The sequence below is a fragment of the Grammomys surdaster genome, unplaced genomic scaffold (assembly GCF_004785775.1).
Source record: "Grammomys surdaster isolate TR1022 unplaced genomic scaffold, NIH_TR_1.0 129, whole genome shotgun sequence".
NCBI classification, from domain to species: Eukaryota; Metazoa; Chordata; class Mammalia; order Rodentia; family Muridae; genus Grammomys; species Grammomys surdaster.
The window spans coordinates 8,841,876-8,858,439 of record NW_021604587.1 but is presented as its reverse complement, the minus strand read 5'-3'; the positions used below and the strand labels follow the sequence as shown (position 1 = coordinate 8,858,439).

The 16,564-nt window shown below is 38.7% G+C and overlaps 1 protein-coding gene across 6 annotated transcripts in view; it reads right to left on the bottom strand.

The window, feature by feature from the left end:
* Tasp1 (taspase 1) overlaps positions 1–16,564 on the bottom strand; it is a 161,100-nt gene that overhangs the window by 6,466 nt on the left and 138,070 nt on the right. The gene's annotated exons all lie outside the window — the stretch shown is intronic.

The window sequence follows — 16,564 nt, the reverse complement described above, 5'->3', positions numbered from 1 at the left end:
TGTGCTTCCTTTTCCCTCCTGTCTCTTAATTAGCCGAAGCAAGAGACACTACCACCCCCATTGATTCCTGCCCATCTCTTTCAAGAGCTGTCTTTCAAGTAGACATGACTTGTGAGTAAGTATATTCTGAGCATTCTTTGTGTGAGGCATTAAACCTCAGAATGTAGTTAACTAAAAATAGTTTAGACATCAGACCTCATCATGAAAGCAGATGTACTCTACTAGCTGACAACTGCACATTAACCTTCTTAATGCAGTCTAAAATGGTGTGTAGATCTTATAGAATAAGAACTCATGATTGGCAGGTTGAAAGATGGAGGTATTTACTTGTTCACTCAGAACATTTGTGAAGATAGATGCTAAACAATGTAAAATAAGAACTGGGTGATGAGTCCTACAGCATTTAGATTGTTCTTATTCTTATTAATTTATTTTGTCTGCATGTATGTTTATGTACCATGTAGATGCCTGATGCCCATGGATACAAGAAGAGGCCACTGGATGCCCTAGCAATGGATTTTTAGATTGCTGTGAGCTGCTATGTGTGTGCCAGGAATTGAACTTGGGTCTTCAGGAAGAACAACCAGTGTTCTTAACCACTGAGCAATTTCTCTAGCCCCAGAACCCAGGGTTTTAACACCCTATGATACTAACTTCACTTAGATTTTATTTGTCCTATTAATGAGTACAAAAAATGCTATCATTTTCTTAAAAGTAAAAAAAAAAATAGGCTGCTGTGATATGAAGATATTATTCTATTCCTAGGCTTAACCTAAAAAGTCAGACATACCAACAAATGAGGAATGATTGCCATATGTTTGCCATTTTGCTGTATGACCTCCCTACTCATTTTCCACATGCAAACTATCCATAGCATAAAAGATGCATGGGCATCAAAGAGGACACAGCATCATGGCAAATGTCATTGTTAGCACTGACACAAGGCTAAAGAGAGGGTAAAATGGTCTATTGTTCTCACATATAAAATCTTGTCCACAGAATCTTAAAATAAGATGAAAATGCTGTCTGATGAGAACAGCATGCAGTCCCAGTCCCACCGCCGCTCTGGTTTCTTCTTTGACCATGCCTGCTGACACCACACTTCGATTAGAGGCAAGCAACATCACACAGGAATCCCCCCATGTTTTCACTTGAAAGCCCTGTGAGGCAGCCCACAAAATGTGGCAACCCCTCCAGTAAACTCTTACCATGCTACTCACATGGAGATTTATTATGAATACTCCCTTTGTTAAAGGTGATAAAAACACTCTACCATTTACCAAATATTTACTCTGTACTCTTAATAGGGAGCAGAGGAATGAAACACACACAGGCCTTGCTCTAAGGCAATCTATCTTTATAGGATGTAGAAACCAGTCCCTTGTGAAATCTTACTAGAAATAAGAGATCCCTATAATTACATAATATTGTAGTCTCAAGAGTGCTTCTGAATCAATGAAATCTTAAAATACTACTACCGGTAGAAAGATATATGCAACACCTTTCTGTCTTTCTTTTTCTTTTTTTCTTCAAAAAATGAGCACGACAGAATGGAACTGTGGTTTGCTTATGGTCAAAGAGGAAGTGGAAAAACTGAGTCATGAGGGAATGTGTCTGAACTCCAAATTTAGGCCTTTTTACTCCTGCAATACCCTAGCCCAAAGGGTTCTAAAGCTAGCTCCGTTAGAGACACAACTTCAACTGCATAGGCACACGCTCAGAAGTTTTACAATATGACTTGCTTAGAAAAGCTACTGCCACAAAGCTTAACTAAGTTAGAGTGATCCTGAGACTCAAAGAACTAGGGATGAGTCACTGCTGGTAGGCTGGGTAATCTCTGGTCACTAGTTCTCTGAGATTTAACATTCTTATAGGTTAAAAAAAATAAAACTGACTCAACAATATTGAGGATCCTTTCTGAATCTGGCATACCTTAGGATGTTCTTGTAAATGTCATTTAAAACAATTTTAAATCCCATTTATCTAAACCTACATGTTTTTTGTCAATGGAATCTCTTTGAATCCATGTTATAGATTTTTTTTTTCTAATTACCCCCACTAAGAACTAACTAAAATCACAATCGGTACTAGAAGTTTGTTTCCCTTTCTCCTTAGGAAGTAACATTCTAAGAGTAATCTTAAGACTGACCAACCACATGCAGCATCAGTGTCTGGTCTACCCTGGAACATAGACTTGCACTGCCACAGAAGAACAAAGCTGTCCCTGCCTCAGGCAGGGCAGACAGGAGCCAGTCAGTGGGTATACCATACAGGCTATGTGGAGACTGATACCTCATGTCACATTAATGGCAAGTATGGAGATCTTGAGATCTTTTACAGTCTTTATTCTGATTAATATTTATGTTACATTTACATATTCAGTATGTCTCTCGTGAGCACTCATGCATGTATAAACACATGCCGTGGTGTGGATGTTGAGGTCAGAGGAAAATCTGCATGAGTCGGTTCTCTCCTATCCATGTGGGACCTCAGAAATCAAACTGAGGTCATAAAGCCTGGTAGAAAGTGCTGAGCCATCTCACTGGCCCTTTGTTCTGATTTTCAAAATACCCTTCACGCTTTTTTTTCCTCAAATATTTAAAGAGGAACAAATTTTTAATGGATTTTTAAATTTGAAAATCAGTAAAAAAAAAAAAATATATATATATATCTTACAACTGGACAGAAGCACATCAAAATTGGGTGTTGGAAGCACCGAACGTGAAGTAGCAGAGTAGCTCTCTGCAGATCTGGGCCTCACTCAGGATATCAGGACTGGACACCCTCTTCTCTTTATTTTCTCATTATGTGGCAGGGTAGCTTAACGTTGACTGAAGTCTAGTGTACATTTTTGGATGATGTGACTATGTCCTTCCTCTATTCCTCAGCACAAATGGGGTGAACTGAAATATCCCCACAGGAATGAGTAGAGGTGACCGCTCTTCTCTCTGAACCTAACTTTTCTCTGCTTTCTGGCCCTGGCCACAATATCTCAGAGTCCTTTGCTAGCTCTTCTTCATTCCCCAGGACAAGACTAGGAAAGGTCCAGGACCCAGGCCTCTTCTTTTTCATTTGTATTCACTCTTCTGGTGAGCTTACCCAGTTTCCTTCTCTTTTTAAAGCACTTTAAGCTGAAATTCACAAGTGTACGCCTCTAGTTTAACTACCTATAATAACTAAGTGGTTAAAAGTGTGGGCTCTGGAGTCCAGAACCTGTGGTCTATATCTCAGCTGCACCACTCTGCAGCTGATACCTTAGAAAGGGACTTGATATCTCAGATATACCTCCTCATGGCTAATAGAAAAGCACACCCTATAGATTAAAGTGTAATTAATCCCAACTCTTGTATAAATATTAGAGATTCCTCTTGGTTTGTAAATGTGAGGCTCATCTTTTCCACCATAAAGGCAGCAGCCCAATGTCTCTTCTTAATAACCTTTGTATGGCAGTCTTGATATCCTGACATCCTTTAGGAGCCCCCTTTAGTGGATATGTTCACTGTCCATAGTGTTGGTTTCTTCCTTTCATTCACGCACTTTATACTCATTCCACCCAGTTCCCTCTCCTTGGTCCTTCCTCCTCATCCTCCCTCCTACTGTCCTTTCTTCAGTCACAAACAGTATTTTTAAATGAATAATATTTGAATGAAAACGTAGTATAGTCCATTCCCTTGCTTATCAATCCCCCCATCCACCAGCCAGCACCAGAACCACAATAGAGTCTGCTGGAGCCTACTGCTGCTCGCCTGTCAGACAACGCATCCTACACTCTGACTGGGAACAGTATTCCCTGGAGTCCAATAGGAACTGCAGCACCAGTACCACGTGTAACATGACTCAGAAGAGCAGACCTTGCTGTCCAAGGACGAGCAGTAGAACCTGACAAACCTGACAAGCTTCTGAGGATCAGCGGAGAGAATCTTTTAAGCCTAGAGCAGATTAATTCCTAGGCTCAGAAGTTGCACCTATCAGAAGTTGTAGCAGAGCTGAGACTACTGCTTATACCCCAATTACCCACTACCAGTGAGTGGCTTCAAGACACCACCAATCAAGCACCATTCAGGTAGACTACAACCTGACAAACTGGGGTAAGAGTAAATAAGAATCCAAACAACCAGGGCAAGACCAGAAAGCAAAACAAAAATCATTATCAACAACCTGACTTCTGGCACTAATGTCCCATCATAAAACAAACATTATAAACCAAGACAATACATCTCCTATAGAAATTAGCACCCTGTGTATTATTCCATGAGAAATGCAACTTAGCTAATGTAAAGGGCAATGATTTTTAACACAGTAGTTATAATATGTTCATGGAACTCAAAAGAGGATATGAACAAACAAATCCCTGAGGGAGGATTGACGGCATAAACAACTCAGTGAAATAATGAAAACAATTCAAGGTATGAAAGTGGAATTAAGAAATGAAACAAAATCTCAAAGAAGAGATAAAATGAAATATAACTCAAGTAAAACAAGACAAAAAACAAAACAAACAAACAAAAAAAAAAAACCAAAAAAACTCAAAACAAAAAATCCTTGGTGGAGATGGGGATAAGAGCAATGTATTATAGTTGAATCAAGAAGAACAGAGAATACACGTCTCAAGGACAAGGTAGAGGATCATTCGGTCAAAGCAAACATACTTCAAAAAATCCCAGGACAAGACATGAAAGAAATCTGGGATACCATGTACATATGTACTTGCACACACACACATATACAAGCAAACAAACAAAACTCTAACACCTACGAATGATACATGAAGAAGAAAGAAAAACAATAAAATTCCTTTTCATAGGAAACAAAAAAATTCCTTTCCATGGGGAACAAAATAACAACAACACCCTCAAAGGAACTGATGAAACTGATATCTACAGAAGACACTAAAAGGAAAATTTCATTTAATCTGAAAAAAAAATTAAGCAGATTAATTTGAAGTTGGTTGAGTAGGAAGGTAAAGGAGGAGAGGGTAGATATGGAAGGAGTTGGGGAGGAATATAATAAAACTACATTGCATGATACTCTAAAAGGATTAATAAAAATGTTAATTGTATATTCCATATAATAGATTGGATTTGAAGTTCGAAATCTACAACCAAGGTCACTCTGTGAAACAGGCCAGGTATAAGACTTCACCAACCAGGAGTGGCTATGGTGTGGATCCAACCAGTTGCTGGTGCATACTAAGCCAGTATCAGTATCATCAGATCTTCTGCTCTTAAAGTTGAAACAGCAGGAAAAGAAAAAAAAAATCACAACCTATACCTTATATGAAATTTAAAATGTGTACTTTTATGATTTTTCAATGTAAAATTTGGTATTCTATGTCTTCTTCTTCGAGAGAGTAAAAATCTGATTTGGTTATAATCTAGCTTTCAATCAAAAATCTAGATCAGTGGTTCTCAACCTCCCTAATGCTATGATCGTTAATAATATAGTTCCCTCTTGTTGTGATGACCCCAACCATAAAATAGTTTTCAGTGCTCCTTCATAATGTAATTTTGCTACTGTTATGAATCTTAATGTAAATATCTATGTTTTCTGATGGTCTTAGGTGACTCCTGTAAAAAATCAATGGTGAGGGGTCCTGAATGTTTGCAATTACAAAAGCAAATATCTTATTTTAAGTTAGAAAGCTTTATTGTCATATAAACAAAAAACCAACACCATTGTCTATTGCTTCACAGGCAAAAGAAAGGGAAGATCATTACATTCTCTCAGGTTCCTCTCAGACAGGCACAGACAACAGACTAACAAAACTACTTCCCCCAATGCAGCTTAGTGAAATGGTGATGCTATGGGGGTTACTTATAGTAGCAAAAGAGGTTTCCTACAAGATGACAGATGACTCAAAATTAGCTTCATCACTGCAAAGCGTGGGTGACGACTTACAGGAGGATCTGCATTCTAGAACTGACCTGAACACTTTCAGATGTCTCAGCTCAGGTGACTCCTCACCCAGCCACTGTTTACTGTCTTTATAAGCCTGGCCTGGAGGCTTAGGAATCGTAGTTTCAAGACCTTTCTGCACCTCATATATTTCTGTTTTATTTACTTTCTAAATCTTATAAGTCTCCCTCCTCCCTCCAGCAAGGACAATTTCAGATCAGAGCACAGTTAAAGAATATTCCCTCATGAGGATAATAAGATTAATCATTCTTAAGTACACTTGTCTCATTTTCATGTTGTGGTTAATGTGTCCTATAGGAAAGTAGCAGATATTTGTATTAGAAAGTAAAAAACTTTTCAGTTGTGACTGTAAGTATGCAACTATGTAAAGGTAGAGAAATTAAGGTTTTCATTCTTTTCCATGTTGCTGTAACCAAAATTTTGGTTTTTGTAAGCTCAAGTAATAGTCATTATCTTTCACAGATACAAGATACACCAAAGCGAAAGTGGAATTTACATGATCAAGTGCTTCAAACTTCTAAGACTTGCTCTCTTGCCGACACAGTGGATTCTCCCTTTGTGGTCATTCTCCTTAATGCTTTGGTGAAATTTCAGATGAATCACTTGGAGAAAACTGATGGTGCAAAACTAATTAGGGACAACTAAATTACCAAGTATATTTAGAAATTATCTTGAGGTAGAGCAAAGTTCTTGTATTTCATGTACTGAATTCTGCAGCCTTTTTTATTTGTCTAAAGTACTTCCTAAATAGAGCCAGTAGAATCTGGAAGCCTGAAGACCATGTGGGGGAAAAAAACAACACATGTTCCTGCATTTAAAAATATGAGTCAACTTAAAAGATACAAGCAAACTGAATAACTACCTTCCCTCATGGTCAATAAGCACTTGACAAATTTAATTTTCTGGGGTGTTTTTTTAGTACACAGTTTTGTGTTACACGTAGCCTACCATTCTGAAATGTCTTCAAGTTGTTGGGTACTATCAATACTGAATCACCAATGTAAGTTTAAGTCTGGCCTACTTTTAAGTTGTACTTACAATTAGGCTGCTCTTGGTAATTCTAGAGCTAAAATACGGCACAATAAATAAACATAATGAACACTCATTGGTTCAACAAATCAATTTGCTGAGAAATGACAGCAGCTTCTCTCACGAGACAAAGCCTCTTTTAAAAACCACTCACTTAGCATAGCTCATAGATGCTTCTCTAGCCAGTACCAGGCAGAGTCCAGGAAGACTGTTTGCTGTAGTCACCAAGAGAAACGTAATCACAGCCAGCAAGAAATGCTTCCCCTCCATTTCTTCAACATGATTTAATTAGGTGACCCTAACAGGAGCACCACAGGCAGCTCATTTTTTCTTATTATATCTATCTAGCATCAAGTGATGTGCATTTGAAGGTCAGAAGACAACGTGCACAAGTGTTTTTCTGCTTTCATCATGTGGGTTCCAGGAATTGAACTTGTTCGTCATCAGGCTTGGTAGCAAGCACCTTTACTGCCTGGCCTTCAGAATCATTCATTAAAAAGAAAAGAAAAAAAAAACAAACAAACATAACAATGACACTGTCAATTGGTCTTACGGTCTTACAGCTGCCCACAACACCTAGTCATACAGCTTTTGGGAGGATTCTGTCACCAGTACACTGGTCTGAACTACGGGATTGAATACAGTGTTATCTATCTTTGTAGCCACAAACATGTTTTCTTGTTCTGAAATCCCTGAATTTATATGTTAGTTCATACACACACACACACACACACACACACACAAGCTAGTAACATTTTAAAGTCCAAAGTCCAATCTACTGTCTCCACCAGGGCTAAAATTCAAGTATAACTAACTAATGATCATCAAGGCAAATGAAACCACTGTAAACAGTTACAGTCCAAAAGAAACCCCGGGGCTGCAGAATGTGATTCTCCACACCCACTCCCACCTTTACCACTATCTATTACAATCCATCACCAGTAATCTCACACCTCTTACATAAGTTACACTTCCACGTTTTACCTACTTCTCAGAATGCTATCAAAGCACGAGTGTCCCCTCTTTAGAATAAGGGATTTAGAGTGGAGGGCCCTGCAGGGCACAGGTGGAAGAAGAGATCCTTGACCTCATGAAGGCTGGACGCCCCAGGGGGTGGGAATTTTGAGGGTGGGGAAGTGGGAGTGGGGGGGGGTAGGTGGGGGTTACATCCACGGAGAAGAAGGAGGAGGGGTAAGGGGATGGGGGATTCCCGGGTGGGTGGGGGATGGGGTAAGGGGATAACATATGAAATGTAAATAAAATATCCAATAAAAAAAAAAAAAAGAATAAGGGATTTAGAAGCATAGCATGGTAAACTGTAATGTCACTTATATTGGTGAACTGTCATGTGCTATTTAAGACCACTGAGAAGCTGGTTCTGAAAGCAGGCTTGGGTTTCCTAATTCAGATTCAAGCTTGTTTATGCTGAGTGTCCTCTAAAACCTTTGTCCTGAGTCAGTCTGGTCTCCTGTCACTGTACTGTGGAGAGGGAAAGCAACAAACTGTTTATAATATTAAAAACACCCAGCCCCGGGAACAGCTAGAAGGCAAACTGCTCAAACAGTGATGACTGCTGTGCATCCCATGATGCACAAGTGCAGATGGAAGTCCAGGGAAGGAAAGGCAGAAGCTCCTGAGAGGTCTGTTCTGCCTTGCCCAGGACGCCAAGTGGAAACTCTAATATACATTATTGCAAGGCCTTCTCTGTTGGGTATCTGTAAGTGCCCAATTTGTTGAGCCTGTCTATTTAGTCTTGTATGGAAGCCTTGCAGGAGGAGATGCTGTGTTCCACTAGGAACACAATTAAGGAACGCCAGCTGATCAGTCTATTTGTGCTAAAAGTTTGTTCTCTCAATGGGGCTAGCTCAGTCATCCCTGCTAAGTATTTTGAGTGTCTGATTTGATGATGTTTTGCAGTTTCCTATTTCTATCAGCTACTAAGCATTTATTAATTTATTTTGCTCACATCTTCAAAACCAAAAACATGGCTCTCAGAGTATTCTTTAGAATGTACAAAACAGTTGCACACATAAGGAGACCAAGGCAGAAGAATAGTGAGATCTAGGACAGCCTGGGTTATCTAGTGAGGCTCAGGATAGATGGATGGACAGACAGACGGATGGACAGACAGACATTAGGGATCGCAATAGTAACCTCTCCAAGATTATAAACTGGGGACCATATAGAAACCCAAGTCTAACTCTAATGTCAATCTTCATATAGTATTCCTATTTATTCAGATTTTTTAAACACGGAGGTATAATTTACATGGCATAAAATGAACAGATGCTAAGTAAAGGATTGAATAAATTCTAATAGCTCATGTACCCACAAAACCAAAACATAAATGAAAAACTTTACCCATGGAACATTTCTACTATCACCCTCAAATTCCCTCAGGCCCCACTTTTTAGTATTTTAGATTTCTATCCCTGCTTTAACTTTGTCAGTATTTGATATAAATGGGAAAAGTCACCAAGTACCCTTTTTTATATCTAGCTTGGTCATATAGCATAGTGCCCCTCCCCCATTTTAAAAGACATAGAAGAAAATTTATTTAGCTTTCTGAGGCTTTATCCTTGGCAAAAGAAAGACTTACTCATGCTTTGTAAACTTTACTTAGGACGGTTTTATGAGGTCAGAGAAAATTAATGGCATCCAAGATTTATGAGGCTGGGTACAGGGCTTGAGGGCAGACTGCTTGCCTAGCAGGTCTAAGGCTCTGTGTCCCAGCCCCTTTTTCCACAGGGGGAAAAAGATTTATACATGTAATCACTATCAATACTATAAATAAATAAAAAAGAACAAAGGACAAAGTACCTCCAAACATAATAAAGTATCATTTTTAACTCGGTTTCCTAGTCTATATTCTTTGTGATCTTTAAATAAAATTTCTGAATGTAAGTTCCCTGTCTTAATATCAAAGTCGTTTACTGTACTTTTACTCTTAACAGCAGGAAATACTAGTTACATCATTTATATACTAAATAGCCTTATAAGTGTTTTTAAAAGGTTAGAGAATTAAGAATAGATGAGATTATTATTTCATTGATTCTCATCCAATTCAGAAAAATCATTTCCACAAATCAAAACTTCTTCCTGAGAAGTTCTTTCCATTCCAAAACAGGTTGAAAAAAAAAAAAAGAACATGAAACTAGGGAAAACTGATGATATTTTGCTAGAAAAATTTATGTCTTTAGTGGTTTAATAATGAGTAAACAATGCCATCTCAAGAAAACACACATTGAGTTAAAAATACAGTGCAAGGCATCAGATACCTCCCTACCAGTTATGAGTCAGGGAGGCCCCAGAGCTCTGCAGGCAGCGCAGGCAACTGCCACTGCACTGCTGTCCACCACAACTATGGGAAAAGACTCTGCTAGGACACCATACACTCTGGTTGCAGAACACAGAGAAGTCAGTATCAAACTCACTGAAAACTTCCTCCTCACAGTCTAGATTTCATTAATGCCCAAAGGGGCTGTGCAGACTGCAGACTGAAGGGGACAGCAGTGGTCTTAACCAGCACTGGGCCCTGGATGCTACAATATCCATCAGACAGCCAGGCATGATGTGCCTATCCATGTAACAGTGGCACTACTATTAGTACTACTATTAGTAGCTACTATTGGAACTACTACTAGCTTTCTGATTGGATGTGAGGCCTGATACACAAGAGAGAATTCCATGCCTGGGACAATCATCTTTTTTTTAAGTTTCTTTTTTTTTCTTTTTTCTTTTTTTTTTTAATAATTTATTTTTTTCAAATCGTAATTCATTCACACAGGGGTTATAAACACAAAAAGGCAGGACATGGGGAAGGGGATGACACTGGAGCCTGGGTGTTCAGGGGGAATACAGATATCTTTCAGAACAGGGTATCGGCTGGTTGAAGGTTCAAGGGACAGGTCACTATGACTCTGCCTATAATTCACTTGTCCTTATCTAAGTTGGTATTATCTGCCAAGGCTACCTATTTACAAGGTCTATGACTACTCAGGCTGGTAAATTTCCATGAAAGCTGCCTGTTTACATTAGCTTATAGCCATCTGTTTCAATGTTTTTCCACAGAGACCCAAGACTTGGTGTTAGTATATATGTATGACAGGCCTATTGCTGATTTTAGGCCTATGGCTGATTTTAGGCCTTCAGTGTGTAAGCATGGCTGCCCCTGACATCTCCTCCCTTCTCTAAGTATAGAAGGGCTGTGGCGAATCTAATCTTGGGAAGGCGGGGATAGAAGCCTGACCTCCAGTAATTGAAGGGGACCTTGTAATGGCTCCAGTCCCACAGTCATCCAGTGAAGCATGAGGGCCATACCCATCCTGATGTCTTTTTCCTGGAGAGGGGATACTTTTGACATCAACCCCTATGCAGTCAGGCTTGTCCCTCAGGGAACCTAGAGAGATATTTTTAACTTTTATTTATATTCCCTTGCAGTGCTTAGCCTTCCAGTCCCCCTCTGCTTGGTCTAGGGGAGGAAGCTGGGACAGTAATCTTAGCCAAAAGCCCTTGGCCAGGAAGATAATAGGCTCTAGGGTAGAATCTTCAGTTGTTATTTTGCTCAATAGTCATGTCACCAAATTATCTTCTAGGTATTAGGTGTTTTTTATATCCAAACAGCTGAGCCTTGGTTAAAAAGGCTTCTTTTTGCAATAGGTAGCACTCAATGCAAAGATGCATATATCGTCCAAATACTGAGAATAAGTAATTGAGTGGTCAGCCTTAAATGGGAATTTTTATCAGCACACCTCTCCCCTCACCAAGCAAAGGTCAGGGAACATGTCGGGAAAAGGAGGCAGAATGAATTTCAGAGCTGGGGGAGTGCTATGAAATGCTGTTTTTCTGGACATGAAATAGCTACTGATAAATTCAAAGCAACTGTGGTTACCTGCACAAGATCTGCAAGAGACAAATCCAGCCTAAATCCCAGCACAAATGAGGGAAAGGTGCCCTCCCGGCCTCATCCCTTACTGAGGAGCTATTGGCAATCAGTAGGAAAGGAAAGCATTCTTTTCTAAGGGAATAACTACTGACAATTTACCATGTTCTAGTGGATGTCTGTGTACCTATGAGCAGCACTTAAAGAACATCATGTGTTATCAGAAAAGGAAAAGCATGGCCTGGTGGCTCAGGCTGGTAATCCCAGCTACTTAAGATGCTGAGGCAAAAGGATCATGAGTTAAAAGTCTACCTGCAACAACTCAGACAGTATCTCAAAATAAATACGTAATAAAAGGGTAGGGGAAAATAAAAAGGACATGAAGTTAGCAAGAACTGGGGAGCTGTGTTGGAGCTAGAGAGGGGGAAGGAGTTTAGATCCAATCACATTTGATTGTATACATGTATGAGAAAATCTCAAGGATAAAAAGTTACAGCAAAAATTGGATATTGGTAAAGGTTCAAAAAATAAAAGGATAACATTTTAAAATCTAATCTATGATGAAACATTACAAAATTCATAAAATATTTGGAAGAAGCTGACCAAAGCATGTGAAAGAGATACATGAATAATCTGCAGTATTTTTCTCACTTTAAAACTAATATTTTATTGTGGTATTGAATGTCTAAGTTCTCATTTTTTATTTTGGGAAGTGCATCAATTTATTTTTAATATTGTTTAAAAATTTAAATTAAGCATGGAGGCAACCTATGGAATGGAACAAAATCTTTATCAACTATGCATCTGACAGAAGATTAGTGTCTAGACTGTAGAAACAGCTAAAAACAAAAACAAAACGAAACATCAACCAATCCATTTTAATAAATGGGGCTATGGAACCAAACTGTGGGTCCTCAAAAGAAAAAACAAAAGAAACATCTGTGAAAGATGTTTTTAAATGTTCAATATTCTTAGACTACATATACATATAGTATATGCATACATTTTAAAATGTTTATATTGTGTTGTCCTATAGCAGGGACACATAGCAGCTATGGGTAAAATCTTCTGGATTTGTTAGTCAGCTGGGTACCATGAATTCCCAAACACCCAGCTTATTGCCATTAGTCAGAGAACATAGAGAAACCAGTAAACAGGAAACTGCATCACTACTGACAGTTTCCATAGAGGTAGAAGGTGCTGTGCAGGCTGCCAGGGGAATAAATAGCTCACCTAGCGGCTATGATAGTGAGTGGCATGATGTGATATGCATGCTGTTGAAACAGTAGGAGGGACATCAGTGAAGTAACCCACCACTCTCTGATTGGATTTAAGGCCCAATCAACAAGAAGGAACTCATGTCTGGTACCATTAACTGGACAAAGAAACTGTGTCTTGGTATCCCTAATTCTTCTTCTTATACCCAAAGACTAGTATATCTCTCAACCCTTATCAGAGAAACTTATTTTGCTATAGACTGTGATGAATAGAGAGATTTACAGCTGGTCCATGTCCAGAGAATGAAAGACTCAAGATTGTTCAGCCCTAAGTGGGACATTTTTACCATAATTCTTTTAACAAGACACCATGGGTGTGGCACTTCTAGACCAAATTTTAAACTATTTTATCACTCTCTTACTTCAAAAAGATAAAACAACAACAACAAAACTATTAGAATTTTGGTTCCAAATGTTTTAAATCTACAGATAAATTTGGAAAGAATGGTTAATATATAGCATTTTCAATTCAAAAATACAATGTATTTCTCATTGAGATTCATCTGAGGCCGGTTTGATAGTTTTAAGACGATAGTTTTGAAATATTTTTTATTCATTTCAGATCATAAAAATACAAGTTTAAAGAATTCTGCCCCCCACACCCTCCTGGTCCTTTAGGCTAGGGCAGACACATAGCTGGTCTGCTCCTGTCGAGATACTGAATCCTGAACCATCCTAGAGGAGCCACTGCACTCAGAGCAGCAGACACCTAGCTGGTTTGCATTTGTGGAAACATCGCATCCTGAGCCATCCTAGAGGAACCACTGCACCCAAAGCAGAAGGATTTCCAGATCCCAGAGGTGGCCTGAGTCCCAGGAGTTCTTCCACCCAGGAGATTAGGATCATAAGACCACAGAAACATCTGGACTCTGAGGAGCTCTGCAACAAGCAAGATAACTGGAAATACAGACTCCAGTCTTACACAGTGAGGACAGGTAACACTAGAGTTAACCAGATGGCGAAAGGCAAGCACAAGAACATAAGCAACAGAACCAAAGTTTCTTGGCATCATCAGTGCCCAGTTCTCCCAATATAGCAAGCCCTGGACACCCCATCACACCAGAAAAGCAGTATTCAGAATTAAAATAACTTCTCATGATGATGATAGAAGATTTTAAGAAGGACATAAGTAACTCCCTTAAAGAAGTACAGGAGAGTACTAGTAAATAGGTAGAAGCCCTTAAAGAGGAAACACAGAAATCCCTTAAAGAACTGCAAGAAAACACAAAGAGGGAATTAAACAAAACCATCCAGGATCTGAAAATGGAAATAGAAACAATAAAGAAAGCTCAAAGGGAGACAACCATGGAGATAGAAAAACCTAGGAAAAAGAACAGAAGTCATAGACACAAGCATCACAAACCGAATATTCATAGACGCAAACATCACGAACCGAATATAAGAGATAAAGAGAAAATCTCATGTGCAGAAGATACCATGGAAAACACACAGCTTTGACACAGCTGTCAAAGAAAATGCAAAATGCAAAAAACTCCTAACCCAAAACATCCAGGAAATCCAGGACACAATGAGAAGACCAAACCTAAGGGTAATAGGTATGGATGAGAGTGAAGATTCCCAACTTAAAGGGTCAGTAAATATCTTCAACAAAATTATTGAGGAAAACTTCGCTAACCTAAAGAACGAGATGTCCATAAACATACAAGAAGCCTACAGAACACCAAATAGACTAGACCAGAAAAGAAATACTTTCCGTCGCATAATAATCAAAACATCAAATGCACAAAACAAAGAAAAAATACTAAAAGCAGTAAGAGAAAAAGGTCAAGTAACATATAAAGGCAGACCTATAAGAATTACACCAGACTTCTCACCAGAGACTATAAAAGCCAGAAGAGCCTGGACTGACATCATACAGACACTAAGAGAACACAAATGCCAGCCCAGACTACTATACTAAGCAAAACTCTCAATCACTATAGAAGGTGAAACCAAGATATTTTATGACAAAACCAAATTTTACAATATCTTCCCACAAACCCAGCACTTCAAAGGATAATTGATGGAAAACGCCAACACAAGGAGGGAAACTACAACCTAGAAAAACCAAGGAAGTAATCTTCCAACAACCCCAAAAGAAGATAGCTATACAAACAGAATTCTACCACTAACAACAAAAATAACAGGAAGCCACAATCATTTTTCCTTAATATCTCTTAACATCAATGGACTCAATTGCCCAATAAAAAGACGCAGACTATCAGACTGGATACACAAAAAGAACCCAGAATATTGTTGCATACAAGAAACGTACCTGAGTGATAAAGACAGACACTACCTCAGAATAAAAGGATGGAAAACAATTTTCAAAGCCAATGGTCCCAAGAAACAAGCTGGAGTAGCCATTCTAATATCAAATAAAATTGACTTGCATCCAAAAGTAATCAAAGGACACTTCATACTCATCAAAGGAAAAATCTACCAAGGTGAACTCTCAATTCTGAACATCTATGCTCCAAATGCAAGGGCACCTACATACATAAAAGAAACTTTACTACAGCTCAAAACACACATTACACCTCATATGATAATAGTGGGAGATTTCAACACCCCACTCTCAGCAAAGGACAGATCATGGAAACAGAAACTAAACCAAGACACTTTAAAATTAACAGAAGTTATGAACCAAATGGACTTAACAGATATCTATAGAATATTTCATCCTAAAACAAAAGAACACCTTTTTCTCAGCACCTCATGGTACCTTCTCCAAAGTAGACCATATAATTGGTCACAAAACAGGCCTCTACAGATACAAAAAGATTGAAATAATCCCTTGCATCTTATCAGATCACCACGGACTAAGGCTGGTCTTTAATAATGACAAAACCAATGGAAAACCCACACGCACATGGAAACTGAACAACTCTCTACTCAATGATTACTTGGTCAAGGAAGAAATAAAGAAAGAAATTAAAGACTTTTTAGAATTCAATGAAAATGAGGACACATCATACCAAAACTTGTGGGACTCCATGAAGGCAGTGCTCAGAGGAAAACTCATAGCTCTAAGTGCCTACAAAAAGAAACTGGAGAGAGCACACACTAACAACTTGACTGCACAACTAAAAGCTCTAGAACAAAAAGAAGCAAATACACCCAAGAAGAGTAGAAGGCAGGAAATAATCAAACTCAGGGCTGAAATCAACCAAATAGAAACAGAAAGAACAATACAAAATATCAACAAAACCAGGAGCTGGTTCTTTGAGAAAATCAACAAGATAGATAAACTGTTAGCCACATTAACCTGAGGGCACAGAGACAGTATCCAAATTAATAAAATCAGAACTGAAAAGGGAGACATAACAACAGAAACTGAAGAAATTCAAAAAATCATCAGATCCTACTACAAAGGCCTATACTCAACAAAACTGGAAAACCTGGATGAAATGGACAACTTCCTAGACAGATACCAGGTACCAAAGTTAACTCAGGAGCA